We start from the raw sequence: 14,785 nt of genomic DNA on the forward strand, positions 1-14,785 counted from the left end.
TCTGGGCAATTATTATTATTTTTTTTTTGAGACGGAGTTTCGCTCTTGTTACTCAGGCTGGAATGCAATGGCGCGATCTCGGCTCACTGCAACCTCAGCCTCCTGGGTTCAAGCAATTCTCCTGCCTCAGCCTCCTGAATAGCTGGGATTACAGGCACGTGCCACCATGCCCAGATAATTTTTTATATTTTTAGTAGAGATGGGGTTTCACTATGTTGACCAGGATGGTCTCGATCTCTTGACCTCGTGATCCACCCGCCTCGGCCTCCCAAAGTGCTGGGATTACAGGCTTGAGCCACCGCACCCGGCCCCACTCTGGGCAATTATTAAGCTAAAAGACTCCAAATACAAGATTTTTGCAAGGGTGTCAATAACATACAGTTCTGTCTCATTTGCATGCTCAGAGGTTGCTTTCTACTCCATAGGGCCATTTAAAAACATGCACAGGCTTGCTCTGCTATATGCCGACAGACTGCACAGCACTGAGGTAAGAAAAAGATGAGAAGAAGATAACAGGATGTTGCTTCACTCTCCAATTCATTTAACAACTCAAACCATTAATCCAAGAAATAAAACCAATACAAAATATAGAGCCAATGATTCAGGCTGAGACACTCCCACCTAAACATGATATTGCTCCCCTAATAACAGCTGGAAACATACTCAAAGGCAGCCTATCAGAGCAACAATGTATTCTAAGAGCAACATTTTGCAGTGAGCCAGCTGAATGAAGTTTATTCTCAGTGATTAACCATTCCTTTTCTGTTCATTTTCATGAAGGAGGCAGAAAGTGAGAGTTAATTTCAAATTCTAATTATCCCCGCCACCTGTTTTGTTTCATCATCACCTCCCAGGGTACACAACACTATTAGTTGAAACAAAGGCAATTCAAGTGCATCTGAAATGTAATTGTCATGGTATCAAGTTTGGTGTGGAACTCAGTAAAAGTTCCCTGTGATTACTGATAACAGCAGTACTAGCAGAGAAGATTTCAGAGATTTTTGCTAGTTCTAATGCAATCTAAACCATACAACTTTTTCAAGTATTTGTTCAACAGTACACTTCTTAGGCTGCAGAGATAAAAGGCAATATGGAAATCTAGTTGTACTGACAATCACTTCCTCAGTACCTCCAGATGCAACTAGCTACAAATACAATACAATTCTGGCACAAAGCGGTCAGCTTAATAGGCTTTTACTTTCTACAGAACATCTTTCAGGACTAAAGTCTGGTTAACCCATAAACTTTTTTTTTTTTTTCTTAAGGTCTTATTAGAGAAATTCCTGTCCAAACCCACAAACTTTTAATGGCATTGCTCATTCATTTAGAATGAAGAAAATCCACCACCTCCGCTCCCCACCCCCACCCCCAGAATGTATCCAGACATTTTGCACAGAGGTTAGAGCTGTGGTTTTTTGCTTTGTTTTTAATCATCAATGCAATTAAGAAGTTCTAACAGCTCCAGAGGTGGCCGAATCACCTGAGGTCAGGAGTTCAAGAGCAGCCTAGACAACATGGCAAAACTCCATCTCTATGAAAAACACAAAAATTAGCTGGGCGTGGTGGTGGGCACCAGTAATCCCGGCTACTCAGGAGGCTGAGACAGGAGAATCACTTGAACTCAGGAGTTGGATGTTGCAGTGAGCTGACATCCTGCCACTGCTCTCCAGCCTGAGTGACAAAGCAAGACTCTGTCTCACAAAAGAAAAAAAGAAAGAAAGCAATTTATATTAAGGGAACTGAAGGGTTCAGTTGTATTATTTCACTATTTACTTCTGCAGATTCTAAGTGAGGACAGGTTAAAAAAAAAAACTAAACAAGTTTCATGTTTGTGATTACAGTCACCACATCCTGGTAGAACGAGTAAGACTGCAATTTGTCATCGTTCTTTACAACCGTCTTTCATTTCCACAGCCAACTTCAGTGCTCATCATCTTCTTTTGGACCACAGAAAGAACTGATGCCCGGGCCTCCAGGTTCGCCAATCCAGCCTAGAGAATGCAGCCAAAATCATTTTTCGAATCACTCAACCACTTTCGATTGTAGATTCCTTGGCAAGGCATTAAAGCTGTATCCTAAATGGCTTCCAAGCTAGACATCACTCCCATTGTTCCTCTTCTCAGCTTTAGCCACAATCAATCAACTGAACATGCTGTGGTCCTCCTGATGTGCAGGTGCCCTTTGCTTCTGTCATTCCTTACACAGTAGTCTCTCAAAATTTCTCTTTCTCTTACCTTTTCTTCCAGTCTCCTCCTGATAAAGTCTAAGTCTCCTTTCAAGGCTCATCCCCAAGGCCCATCTCTAAGGCAATTTTTGGTCCCTCCTCACACTCTTAAAGTAACTTCTCCCTCCTTTTGGCCAGTACTTAACTATACTCTGCCTTGTATAATAGCTTATTGTATATGGTTCTTAATTATCCTTTCAGAATCTTGGCTCCTTATAATGATCCCCTTCACTCCTTTATGTGTGTGAGAGAAGACAGTATCCAAGACAGGGTTTCCATGCCATATGATCTTCCTTTTTTATTTGGAATAAGGAGCATACTATATTCTGCAAACTGGATTTTCCCAAAGATTCCCCACTTCAGACACTAAGGAAATAAAAGCAAATTCACTGGGTATATTCCAAACTATTCAGGAAAACCTCACTAACATTCCCAGAAGAGTGTGCCTGCTCTATTTCATATCCTCAGCTCCTCCTATAAATGTTTCAAACAGCGCAACAATGTCCAGTTATATACGGTCATTTATTTTAATGTTTCTGTTAAGCAGAACAGAAACTACTTCAAAGAGCAAATAAACTCAAGGTAATAACGTAACTTTAAAAAATGTTTTAAATATAAAAAAGGCAGTACAAATGGCGTATCTGTAAATAGTTTTCACACGAAAAGCTGGCATAAACTCCCAGCCTGGAGTTTTGGAAAGTAGACCTTTATAAGGAATTTTCCTACTGAACTCTGGTTTCACCCTTAGCTCCATTAGCGACATGGCACATGCTACGAAGGCTAATTTACTTATTTACTATCTTTTTTTATTTTGAGACAGAGTCTCATTCTGTCACCCAGGCTGGAGTGCAGTGGTGCTATCTCAGCTCTCTACAACCTCCGCCTCCTGGGTTCAAGTGATTCTCCTGCTTCAGCCTCCCGAGTAACCAGAATTACAGGCATGTGCCACCAGCCCCCAGCTAATTTTTTTTTTTTTTTTTTTTGAGGCGGAGTTTCGCTCTTGTTACCCAGGCTGGAGTGCAATGGCGCGATCTTGGCTCACCGCAACCTCCGCCTCCTGCGTTCAGGCAATTCTCCTGCCTCAGCCTCCTGAGTAGCTGGGATTACAGGCACGTGCCACCATGCCCAGCTAATTTTTTGTATTTTTAGTAGAGATGGGGTTTCACCATGTTGACCAGGATGGTCTCGATCTCTTGACCTCGTGATCCACCCGCCTTGGCCTCCCAAAGTGCTGGGATTACAGACTTGAGCCACTGCGCCCGGCTAATTTTGTATTTTTAGTAGAGATGAGATTTCTCCATGTTGGTCAGGCTGGTCTCAAACTCCCGATCTCAGGTGATCCGCCTGCCTCGGCCTCCCAAAATGCTAGGATTACAGGCGTGAGCCACCGCACTCAGCCTAATTTTTTATTTTAGTAGAGATGGGATTTTGCCATGTTGGCCAGGCTAGTCTCAAACTCCTGACTCAAGTGATCCGCCCACCTTGGCCTCCCAAAGTGCTGGGCTTAGAGGCATGAGCCACCATGCCCTGCCAGCTAATTCACTTTCATTCTACACACACACACACACACACACACACACACACACACACTCATCCTACTCATTTTACAAATACTGTCTAAAGACAAACTTAAGACTATGATGTTGTTTTGGGAGAACGGACATAGATTCCATGGAAAAAAAGTGAGGTCTTAATGTGAAGTCTTCTTTCAAGAATCTCTTCTCTGGTCTATGCCTCCAAGATGACAAAGAAAAGAAAGAACAAAAGTCATGCCAAAAGGGCCACAGCCACAGCTATTCCCTGCAGGAACTGTGCCCGATGAGGGCCCAAGGATAAGGCCATTAAGCAATTCATCATTTGAAACATAGTGGAGGCCACAGCAATCAGGGACATTTCTGAAGTGAGCGTCCCTTCGATGCCTATGTGCTTCCTAAACTGTATGTGAAGCTATGTTACTGTGTGAGTTGTACAATTTACAGCAAAGTAGTCAGGAATCAATCTCATGGAGCCCTCAAGGATCGAACACCCTGACCCCAATTTAGACCTGTGGGTACTGCCCCGTGACCCCCACCAAAGCCTGTGAAAGAGGCTGAGTCCTTAAAGACTGAAGATAGACCATTCTCTGCAGAAAAATGAAATGGAAATTGTACTGAAAAAAAAAAAATCTGCTGATGGTGGAAGAATATATACAGAAAAGCATGTTGTCATGGGGGTCTACAAATCATGTGATAAATCTCAATGTGTGGCTGCTGAGGAATAGGAGAACACCTGGCCTTAACACTTACTACCTTACTAGAGAGTCCTACAAGCCACCAGTGAGATTCCAAGCCTTATTAGAAGTGTCCCCTTGAATTGCCCTCTGATTAAGCGACAGCCTCAGACTATTACTTCTGAGGTCATAGAGAAAAAATACCAAACTCTGCTCATAGCTACCAAAAGTAAAGTTATGGTAAAAGTAAATATAAGTTTCACTTAATGTGTTTCTAATTTAATGGTCAAATCAGGTTCTTACGACTTAAGCAGAATGTAACATGCTTTGTAAACGTAAAGTATCACAAGGCAAATGTTCAGTACAAATGTTTCATGCAGAGGACTAGTAACAGAGGAGATCTGAGGCAATGGGGTGGGATTTCTTCACTACTACAGAATTATGTTTATGCACACAATGTCTCTGCCCTTGATCCTGAGTAGGCACTACAAGGACCCCTTTACAAAATTCTCTGGTAATTGTTGGTAATTAATTCTGAAGGTTTGGTGAGAATAGGAGGTAAAACTTGAATCTGAGTTTTTTTGTTGACTGTCTCCAAAGACAGACACCAACAATCTCTCCTATCAAGAGGTGGAGTCAGGGTCAAACACGGTGGTTCACACCTATAATCCTAGCACTTTCGGAGGCTGAGGCAGAAGGATCTCCTGAGCTCGGAAATTCAAGACCAGCCTGGGTAACATAGCAAGACCCTGTCTCTATTATTTAAAAGAGAGAGAGAGAGAGAGAGAGAGAGAGAGAGAGACAGAGAGAGAGAGTGAGTGAGTCTGTTTTTCCTCCCTCTGAATCTGGGCTGGCTTTGTAACTTGCTTTGACAATAGAATGCTGTGGAAGTGACTGTGTGCCAGTTCTGGGCCTAGGCCTTAAGAGACCTGGCAGCTTCCACTTCCACTTTTTTGGGGATCTAGCTACCATGTAAAGAAGCTCAGGCTAGACTACCAAATGACAAGTGATCTATATGGAGGGAGAGGTCCAGCCAACCCTTTGCTATTCTGGTCATCCCAGCTGAAGTGCCAGACATGGAGATGACACTTTCAAGGGCATTCCAGTCCCAACTGCGGTCCAGTAGAATATAGTCACTGTTGTGATCCCAGCCTATACCATGTGGGCAGGAATATGTGAGACCAGATGACCTACATAATTATTAGAAACAATAAATCACTGTCTTAAGCCACTGTTATTTTGAGGTAGTTTGTAAAACCCAACATTCTCCTATCTGTTCTGCCCCTACCAACTCCTTTTGGGGATGCTAAAAATACCAGGGAGAAGACGTAGGGAAATAAATTGTGTGACTAAAAACAATTCTCTCAGGGAGGGGATAATCATTAAATTAACCATCATGTATACATAAAAGTTGGACTGATAAATTGTTAGGTCCTATTTGTAAATGATTATTAATGGCTTCTATGGAGCAATATACTCATTATGAAAGTTATATGTCATTTATTTTTTTCTGTCTTCATTGTATATATTTAGAAAGATACAGGATTAACAAGGTCTCTTAAAGGCACCACAAGAAGAAACAGATTCTCAACTGGATCATTTACTAAAATCCACTTGCATACTTCAGAGCCCTACTTAGACTTATGCAGAGCAATCAAGGCTAACCTCACATATTCACACATCGACACACGTCCAGTTTATAAAGCCTAACTTTTGTACTGCAGCCAAAACATAAAGAGCAAAAAATCACATCCTTTAGCATCAAAAAAGTTAGAGACATACACACTTTTACCATGGGCTAAGTCTGGTATACTGCCCTTTTGATTTTTAACTAGCAGTGACAACAGGGCACTGTGCATATTATTATTAGCTGTTGAGTTTACATCCCCTGTTCCCTCGAAATAAATGTAGTCTCTCCTGATGGGTAGTGGCAGTGATAAGCAAAATAAGAGCCTTTAGAAATCTTTTAGTATAGTATGACAGTCAAGACCTCCAGAGAGGCAAAACCTCCAATATCAAATAGCATTAAGTGTTTATTACCTCAGTAAATGCTGAGTACCCCTGGAAAACCAGCCCACTCCTGCTTTGCTGCCTGCTGCCTGACACAACAGTATGCTATTCTTCCTTTCATCTTCACATGAGGGTCTTCAACTAAAAATAAAAACTAATACCAAGTAATAGCATTAATCAGTATCTATAGATATGTTTCTTCCTTTCTTCGCTAATTCTCCATTTAATAAATAGCTTCTCAATGCACCTTCTTATTTTAAATATAAGATCTCTGTAGCAGAGGAGTTAAAAGTGTATCCTCTGGGTTCAGAATGCTTGGGCCTGGATGTTTCCTTTATCACCTAACGTGGGTCTTGGGAGAGAGATTTAACTTCTGATCTCTCTGGGTCTTGGATTCTGCATATTTTAATGAAACAGGAATACTATTACCTAACTTGCAGGGTCATTAAAAATGAAAGAGCCAGCTATTCAGGAGACTGAGGTAGGAGAATGGCTTGACACCGGGAGGTGGAGGTTGCCGTGAGCCAAGATCATGCCACTGCACTCCAGCCTGGGCGACAGAGTAAGATCCCGTCTCAAAAAAAAAAAAAAAAAAGAATGAGATCTCTACATGTATTGTGCTAAGATTAGTACCTGGATGACCCACAGTAATCACCTGCTAGTCAATATCACCATATCAAAAACCCAAAGATAACCTCCTGAGGAGAAAAATGACAAAGAAAATCCTCATCGGACTCAATATACCATAATATTGTCTTCTCAATTACATAATCAGGAGCCAGATACACACATTGCATTACTAAGAGTTTAGTAGTAATTAGTAGTTTTGTATTTCTGAACCAAATCCTTTCCTAAATTTGAGAGGTAGATAAGACTATGCAAATAGGTATCTTCAGAGTGTCACGTGAAGCAGAAGACTGGGAAGTTGTCACTAATTTGATCAACCTGTTTCTCTTCTCTACAACATTCAATCCTACCATATTCAAGGTAATTGAAACAGATGAGAACCATGAACTTATCTTACCTCACAAAAAAGGCTAAAATAGAATGCCTTTCACAACTGTTCCAGTTTGGATAATCAGTTCTATGTTTTAAAGATGACAGCTTTTCAGGTGCTAAAGCCCTTAAGATAAGCCTTAAGAGTAACTTAAAGGTACAGGTATAGAAAATCTAATTCTCACATAATCCAAATTGGTCCAAGTGTCAGGTTTTCCTTACTGTTTTCACTTCCACTTAAACATTTATTTACATCTGTAAACTCAGAATCCCTTATGTGAAATTCTACAGCAACTTCCCCCTGAAGGAAGGCAACTAAAACCGTTACCAGGTATTAACGAAGCATTACAGTAGCCTTTCTTGCTGGACGTGAAAGTAAAAATGAAATAGGCAATAACTGAATAATTTCAATAAGTGAACCGAAAAAAATTCAATCCCCGCAACCTGTCCCATTTAACCCTTGATTTAGGGCAACCCTCTTCCTTGAAAAGGAAAAAGAAAAAAATTTTAGCTTATACTGCCGGTGAGTTTTGTTCTAAAAAACCAACACACACAGTGATCTTGACACCATGTGGAAATGAGTAACAATTTGCATTTTACTCTAAATGAGCCAGCTATAATGAAGCTTCCCAAGTTCCGGGTATTTCACAGCTCAATTGTCAGTATAGAACCACCACTTAAGGTTAGATTATAGAATATAATTTCTGTATAGTATTGAAATATGGAATTGCAAATAATATAACATTTTCCTTCAACTTTTCATATGCTTTCCATCGTTAGTGTTCAATTCACTACAGCTCTTAGGAAACCACGTAAACTTTATACAACAATAGACCTCGCATTTTTAGCCTTGTGTTCTATGGTACGTCAAGCTGGCAGCCCACATAGGAGATCACTTTCAGAAACAGCAGAACCTCAAACAGGTCTGTGCTGAAATGGTGGTTAGGTGGCTCCAGGCATGATCCCTCTGTTATAATATGAACACACACACACACACACATTTTTTTTTTTTTTTGGCACACCTGTCTCTTCTAAGATATTGTGAGTTTTTGAGGATGGGATAGGTTTTACTCACACTTTGTACTTCCAAGAAACTTGGCACAGTGCTGGGCATATAAGCGGTATCTGATAAATGTTTGTGGAGTAAAAGGAGAGAAAGGCAAGGGAGAAAGATCTTTAGGGTTGTAAGAGTATCTTCTAAACTGGCAACTCTCTGGTTTAAAGATTGCTTCTTCCAGAGACATAGGAAAATAAGTCCTATAATGAATTCATATACACAGTATATAAAGGATGCAGAAATATCGAATACGTAAACCAATTACATACACTCAAGTTAAAATTGCCACCTTCTGTATATCCTGCTTCCACCTTTCAAGGCCACCACTATTGCCCACCCGGTTCCCAGTCCTGGCTGGGATTGAGAGTAAAGACAACCTGGAAATGCTAAAAGGAAGAAAGGAGGTTGTCTAAGACACTGCCCAAGGATGATACAAGACAGGACTGAAATCAGATCTTCAAGTATTATTGGCAGTGCTTTCTGAAACAAGAACCAACATTAGTAAGTACTTCCATATTATTTTGTCTTTTTCTACAGAAAGAACTACAGGAACATAAATGCATCTATACAGAGCACAAGTTCACCATCTACATCAATGATAAGAAACAAAGAAAAAGGTCTCTGGGCAGCAAAAACAGTGGTTACAAAGTTCATACCCTAATACTCAAAGAAGAGCAGGTAGAACATAACAAAGCCTATTTAGCTGTTTTACATTCGATGTCAGGAAGCTCCTACTCCACAGATAAGAAGCTGCAAATTTAAAAGAGGGCAGCAGGGATACTAACAGTAGCAAAAGAGCAGCTTTCCACCACTGAAAGAAGACACAGACTGACTACTGAATCTGACTCAAGTAAAGTTAATAATTCAAAAAGCAGAGAGGACAGCAACCTCCATTTTTCAATCATCTCAAAGTCTCACTCAATTACTGCCCGTATGCTAGTAATCATAACCAAAGCATATAATACACTGTAAAAAATTTTCCACAAAAGGTAGAGCTCAAATAAAATGTTCACATATATACCTTATTTCCCAATAACATTAGGTAAATGAGGCATTGCTATGTATATTAAGCAGAAAGTTAACATTTGAGAGCAGGAAATGATAGACTTCACTGCCTCTCTCTGTGCTTGGTTCTGTCCTCTAGACACAATTCATAATTTCATATTCCTTGGCCTGCCTTTAACATATGCCCAAGTTAGCATCCTCTTCTCTAAAATGGGTTATCTTGCCAGAAAGTATAGACCTTAAACACACACTAAAGCTCAAGGTCTTTTCTGCATCATCTTACATTTTTCTTTTTTTTTTTTTTTTTTGAGACGGAGTTTCGCTCTTGTTACCCAGGCTGGAGTGCAATGGCGCGATCTCGGCTCACCGCAACCTCCGCCTCCTGGGTTCAGGCAATTCTCCTGCCTCAGCCTCCTGAGTAGCTGGGATTACAGGCATGTGCCACCATGCCCAGCTCATTTTTTGTATTTTTATTAGAGACGGGGTTTCACCATGTTGACCAGGATGGTCTCGATCTCTCGACCTCGTGATCCACCCGCCTCGGCCTCCCAAAGTGCTGGGATTACAGGTTTGACCCACCGTGCCCGGCCATCTTACATTTTTCTTATCTCATACTGGGATGACAGATGCACATCCTAGATTCTTTACATCCAGAGACAGGCATTTTTTTCTTTTGTTTTTGGTAAGAAAGACCAAATCAGAAGTGACATCTCTGCATTATGTTCTCTTCTAGGCAGCTCAAACAGTCATGTTAACATAATAAGTTAGTCAGAAGTAGGGCCGGGCATGGTGGCTTATGCCTGTAATCCCAGCACTTTGGGAGGCCGAGGGCAGGTAAATCACTTGAGGTCCGGAGTTTGAGACCAGCCTGACCAACAAGGTAAAAATCCCATCTTTGAAAAAAAAAAAAAAAGAGTCAGAAGCTGGTTTCAATAGCAAAGTAAGCTCTTGTTCTGCAGCCCAGGCCCATGTTAATGAATTCATTAGTACTTGGGGTTAGGCAGGCAGCTGAAGAAAGGAAAACAGGAAGATACATGTAGGTGTAGAAGAAGGAACTGCTGGAGAAGTATTCTAAGAAGGGGTAACTCCCCTCTTCCTCCTGCAAAATAAGGGACAAGGGCATTCAGGGTCAGTGCTGTTGGCATGGCTATTACCAAGAGCTCTAGGTTCTTCTATGCAAAAACACTGGCTATCAATCCAACTGCCCAATTAGCCTAGCCAGAGCAGGCTGCAGGAGCAAGTCTGTGAAGCTCCACCTGACTGGAACCTGCACAGGCTACTCCCAGGCTGCAGGTAGCTTAGAACACCAAACAATCACAGAAGCAAATAACACACCTCAACAGCACATTTTGAACAGTAATCTGAAAAACGTTTTCTAGGCTGTTTTTTCCTTTTGACAAAAAGAGGGACTAAACAACTTGGTAATACAGGATATTTCCCCTTCCCTCATACTGTTTTCCATGTATTCATTCTACTGACACTGATAAATATTTCTTGTACACTTTCTACAAACAGGCACTGTTAGGTGCAGAGAGAAAAGTACACAGATTATCATAACGATTACAACACACTGTAGGGCCTCATTGTAACTGTGCTCCCCATCCCAATCTACAAAACCGCATGGCACTTAGTCCCAGAAGGACCAGACATTCAGATTCAGAAGACTCTTTTTTTTTGAGATGGACTCACTCTGTAACTAGGGTGGAGTGCAGTGGCGTGATCTCAGCTCACTGCAACCTCCACCTCCCAAGTTCAAGCGATTCTCCTGCCTCAGCCTCCTGAGTAGCTGGAACTACAGGCAAGCGCCACCAAGCACAGCTAATTTTTGTATTTTTAGTAGAGATGGGGTTTCACCATGTTGGCGAGGATGGTCTCAATCTCTTGACCTCATGATCTGCCCCTTTCGGCCTCCCAAAGTGCTTCGATTACAGTTGTGATTACAGGTGTGAGCCACTGTGCCCTGCTGTTTCCTTGTAATGGTTTACAACTGTGACCACAGAATAAAAAAAGAACAGCCTCCTGCTTCTGTTATGAGATTGTGGCAATCAAGAGACAACCTCTTTTAAAAAGTTATCAATTCAGCCGGGCACGGTGGCTCAAGCCTGTAATCCCAGCACTTTGGGAGGCTGAGGCGGGTGGATCACGAGGTCGAGAGATCGAGACCATCCTGGTCAACATGGTGAAACCCCGTCTCTTCTAAAAATACAAAAAAGTACCTGGGCATGGTGGCACGTGCCTGTAATCCCAGCTACTCAGGAGGCTGAGGCAGGAGAATTGCCTGAACCCAGGAGGCGGAGGTTGCGGTGAGCCGAGATCGCGTCATTGCACTCCAGCCTGGGTAACGAGAGCGAAACTCCGTCTCAAAAAAAAAAAAAAAAAGTTATCAATTCAAGAGCTGAAGTATCTGGCTTTAGGGTTTTACACCGATGAAATGACCGTAACACAAAGTGTAGGAAGCTGAGGTCTGCCCTGAAGGTAAAGGAACAGAAAATTTCATTTAGGAATTTAAAATTCAGCAGAGATTAAAAGCAGAAACTTTAATGCTGCGTGAAAGGGTTGGAATCTACAAATGGAAATCAAGAGAATAAACTAAAAGTCAAGGAATTACCAATTTAGCATAAAATAATTCTACGACATAAAGGATTATAAAAAGAAAGATGACAGAAACAGTGATGTGTTTGTTCTCTAATCTTAAGAACCAAAAACAAAAGCAGGGCATGTGTTTTCTAGTTTCCATTCATTCACCAAAACAGAGCTCTTGTCCTACTAGTTCTAGAGAAATGAATAAAGCATATGGATGTCACATTTTCACCAGCCAGAGAAGAAATGCTGTGAACTCCAAGATGTCTTGATCATCTTTTACCTGTATCCATATTTATCACTGCACTTTACCATGAGTGAGGCTGAGAGCCTGAATTATACTTGTGTGTGCCTTTTTATTCTCCTTTGATAAGCAATTTCAAATGGAAAGGGCCTCCTGCTGATTCCATTGTACCGTTCTAGGGGCCAAAGTCCAACGTCTTTGCAAACTTTAGAAAAGTTATTAATAGAAAACACTGATTTTAAATCTCCCTGAGATCCGCTATGGTTCTGGGAAAATAATTTAGCATCTTTACCACTTGTACCTCAGTTTCTCAAAGACAAGTCGTGATAATAAACTATGTGTGAGGAAGTGCTCTAAGCTTAGCTCGAAGGTCCTGCAAAAACTCAAGCAATGTTTGTAACACATAAACACGCTAAAATCTCTAACCTGATTTTTAGAAATCAACACCAGTGAAATTCGTGCAAGAATGTACAACGCAACGATAGGCGTGGCTAGTAAATGGCAATCTTAACTTTACCAGATTATAGATTTTAAAAGTCCTACAATTTGAAAGCTAAAAAAAAAACCCCACATTCCTATTTCCCTTCCAAGTGAGAAATCAAACCTCCAGAGGGAAGCTGGCTGGGTGGGGAAGATACTGATATCTGGCACTAGCCCCAAGTTGCAATACCAAGCAACTCTCATTTTCCCAAATTAGAAACTCCTTACCCATCCCAATGATGGTATGGCCTTTAAAAGGACTAATAATTCCGTAAAGACTAACCAAGCCCTATTTTCCCCACTTTCCCTCCAATCCCTCCTTCTACCCCTTCTTTTCCTATCCAGAGACTGGCAGGTGACAGAAGCCAGATCAGCACGAACCCACAATCAAGGACGCAGCTCGACAAGTGCTCACATTCATCATTAAGGGCAACCTATCGGTCAGCTCTTAACGTCGGGGCCGTCACACCCGGAAATGCAATCTCAAGCGCAGCCCACTGAGGGTTAACACGGCATTCCTTAAGTTGTGCCCTTCTGCGAGCGCCCCGCGCAGGACCCCCGGAGACCAAGGGCCCCGGGCACTGCGGCCCCGCCTCCTGCCTCCGGCCTGCAGGTCACCCGCGCTTCCCGGCCACGCGGCGGGCCCAGCAGAGACCCCGCGAGGGCGCGCTCCCCGGGCTGCCGCAACGGGCGCTCGCGGGAACACAAGAGAGGCACTGGGGCCAGTCGCCTCTGGGGACCGCGCAAGGGGACGAGGGACGGTCCCTAGAAGGACCCCGGGCAGCCTGAGGCAGCCCCCAGGTAGGGGCGGCGCCTCAGGTGGGCCGGGGAGGCGGCGGCCGAGGCCGCGTCCCTTCAGCAGCGACCGCACGCAGGAATGCGCGGCTCGGGCGGGTCTCCCCGGCAGCCTCGGGCCCTCACCCGAGACCCGCCCGCGGCCACTCCGGGACGACTCCGGGAACCGGTGCCCGGCCCCTCAGGGAGGCGCCCCGCCCCCAGGCGGCCCCAGCCCGGCGCGCGCCACGCACCGCGCCCCGCCCGCGTGCCGGTCCGCGTTTTCCCGCCCGCCGCACTGGGGGCGGGGGTCGCGCGCCCTCCCCCGCCCCCACGCCACTCACCTGTCGGGCCCTAGGCTCGCTCCATGGCCGCCCGCGCGGTGCGGTGCGGCGCGGCCCCGGCCGCCCCCGCCGCCTCCGGGGAGGGGCAGCCCCACGCCGCGCTCACCGCCCCCAGCCGCCGCCGCCACTGCGGCTCCCGCCCACCCCCGGCCCGGCCATTCCGAGGCCACCTCTCCCCGCGCTGAGCGGCAGTCCCACACCCACCCCCCGCCTCCGCGGCCCCTGGCTGTTGGTACCGTCCTAGCGTAACGCCTGCCCCGCGGCCAATCCCAGCGCTCGCTCGGCGCGGCCCCGCCCCCGCCTCGGTAGGCGGCCTCTACCGGACCCGCTCCGGACGGCCCCCCTTAACCCCTTCCGAGCCGGGCGCGTCCGCTTAACTCTCTCGGCGCCGGTCCTGGTCTCCACTCCTCCGGGCCGCGCCGCCCTGGCAGGATTACATAAACTGGCCTCTCACTTCTCACTTCCTTCGCTCTTTCTTTTTTCTTTTTCTATTTTCTCCATTTCCCACCCCGTCTTCGCGTTTTCTTCCCTGCTTGTCTTAGGTAGGTAGGCAGCAGGACTGGAGAGTTGCGGTCCCCTGGGTCAAGTTGTTTGTGAGCAGCATAGTCCCTCCTCCTTTTGCCTTTTTAATTTGCCTTGACTTCTGCTGGGAGGTTCTGCCTGTCTAAATGTATCCCCCGCCTCTTTTGCCCAGGAAAAAGGCTAGCCTTCCCACACTGAGTGCAAATGGCTCTTTCTTCGGACCAGAGCAGAGCGTCCTGCTACATGCTTTCAGGAGCATCTCACAAAATTATGATTCATTGATTGCAAGATTAGTCGTTTTACATCTGCCTTTTGCTAAGAACCGTAAGCCCCATGAGGG

At 44.2% G+C, this 14,785-nt stretch overlaps 1 protein-coding gene across 4 annotated transcripts in view; it reads right to left on the reverse strand.

Moving 5' to 3' along the window:
- FAM20B (FAM20B glycosaminoglycan xylosylkinase) overlaps window positions 1-14,489 on the reverse strand; it is a 52,178-nt gene extending 37,689 nt beyond the window's left edge. The window contains exon 1 of one of the 4 annotated variants that reach the window (XR_012515065.1): window positions 13,924-14,113. The gene's annotated coding sequence lies outside the window, so the exon portion shown is untranslated. Of the gene's footprint in view, window positions 1-13,220; window positions 13,391-13,923; window positions 14,114-14,301 lie in introns of those variants that run through there. The other 3 variants (XM_074389995.1, XM_039460072.2, XM_039460073.2) reach the window with 3 other exon arrangements.
- Window positions 14,490-14,785: the final 296 nt, after the last annotated feature.

This window comes from Saimiri boliviensis, chromosome 19 (assembly GCF_048565385.1).
Source record: "Saimiri boliviensis isolate mSaiBol1 chromosome 19, mSaiBol1.pri, whole genome shotgun sequence".
NCBI lineage: Eukaryota > Metazoa > Chordata > Mammalia > Primates > Cebidae > Saimiri > Saimiri boliviensis.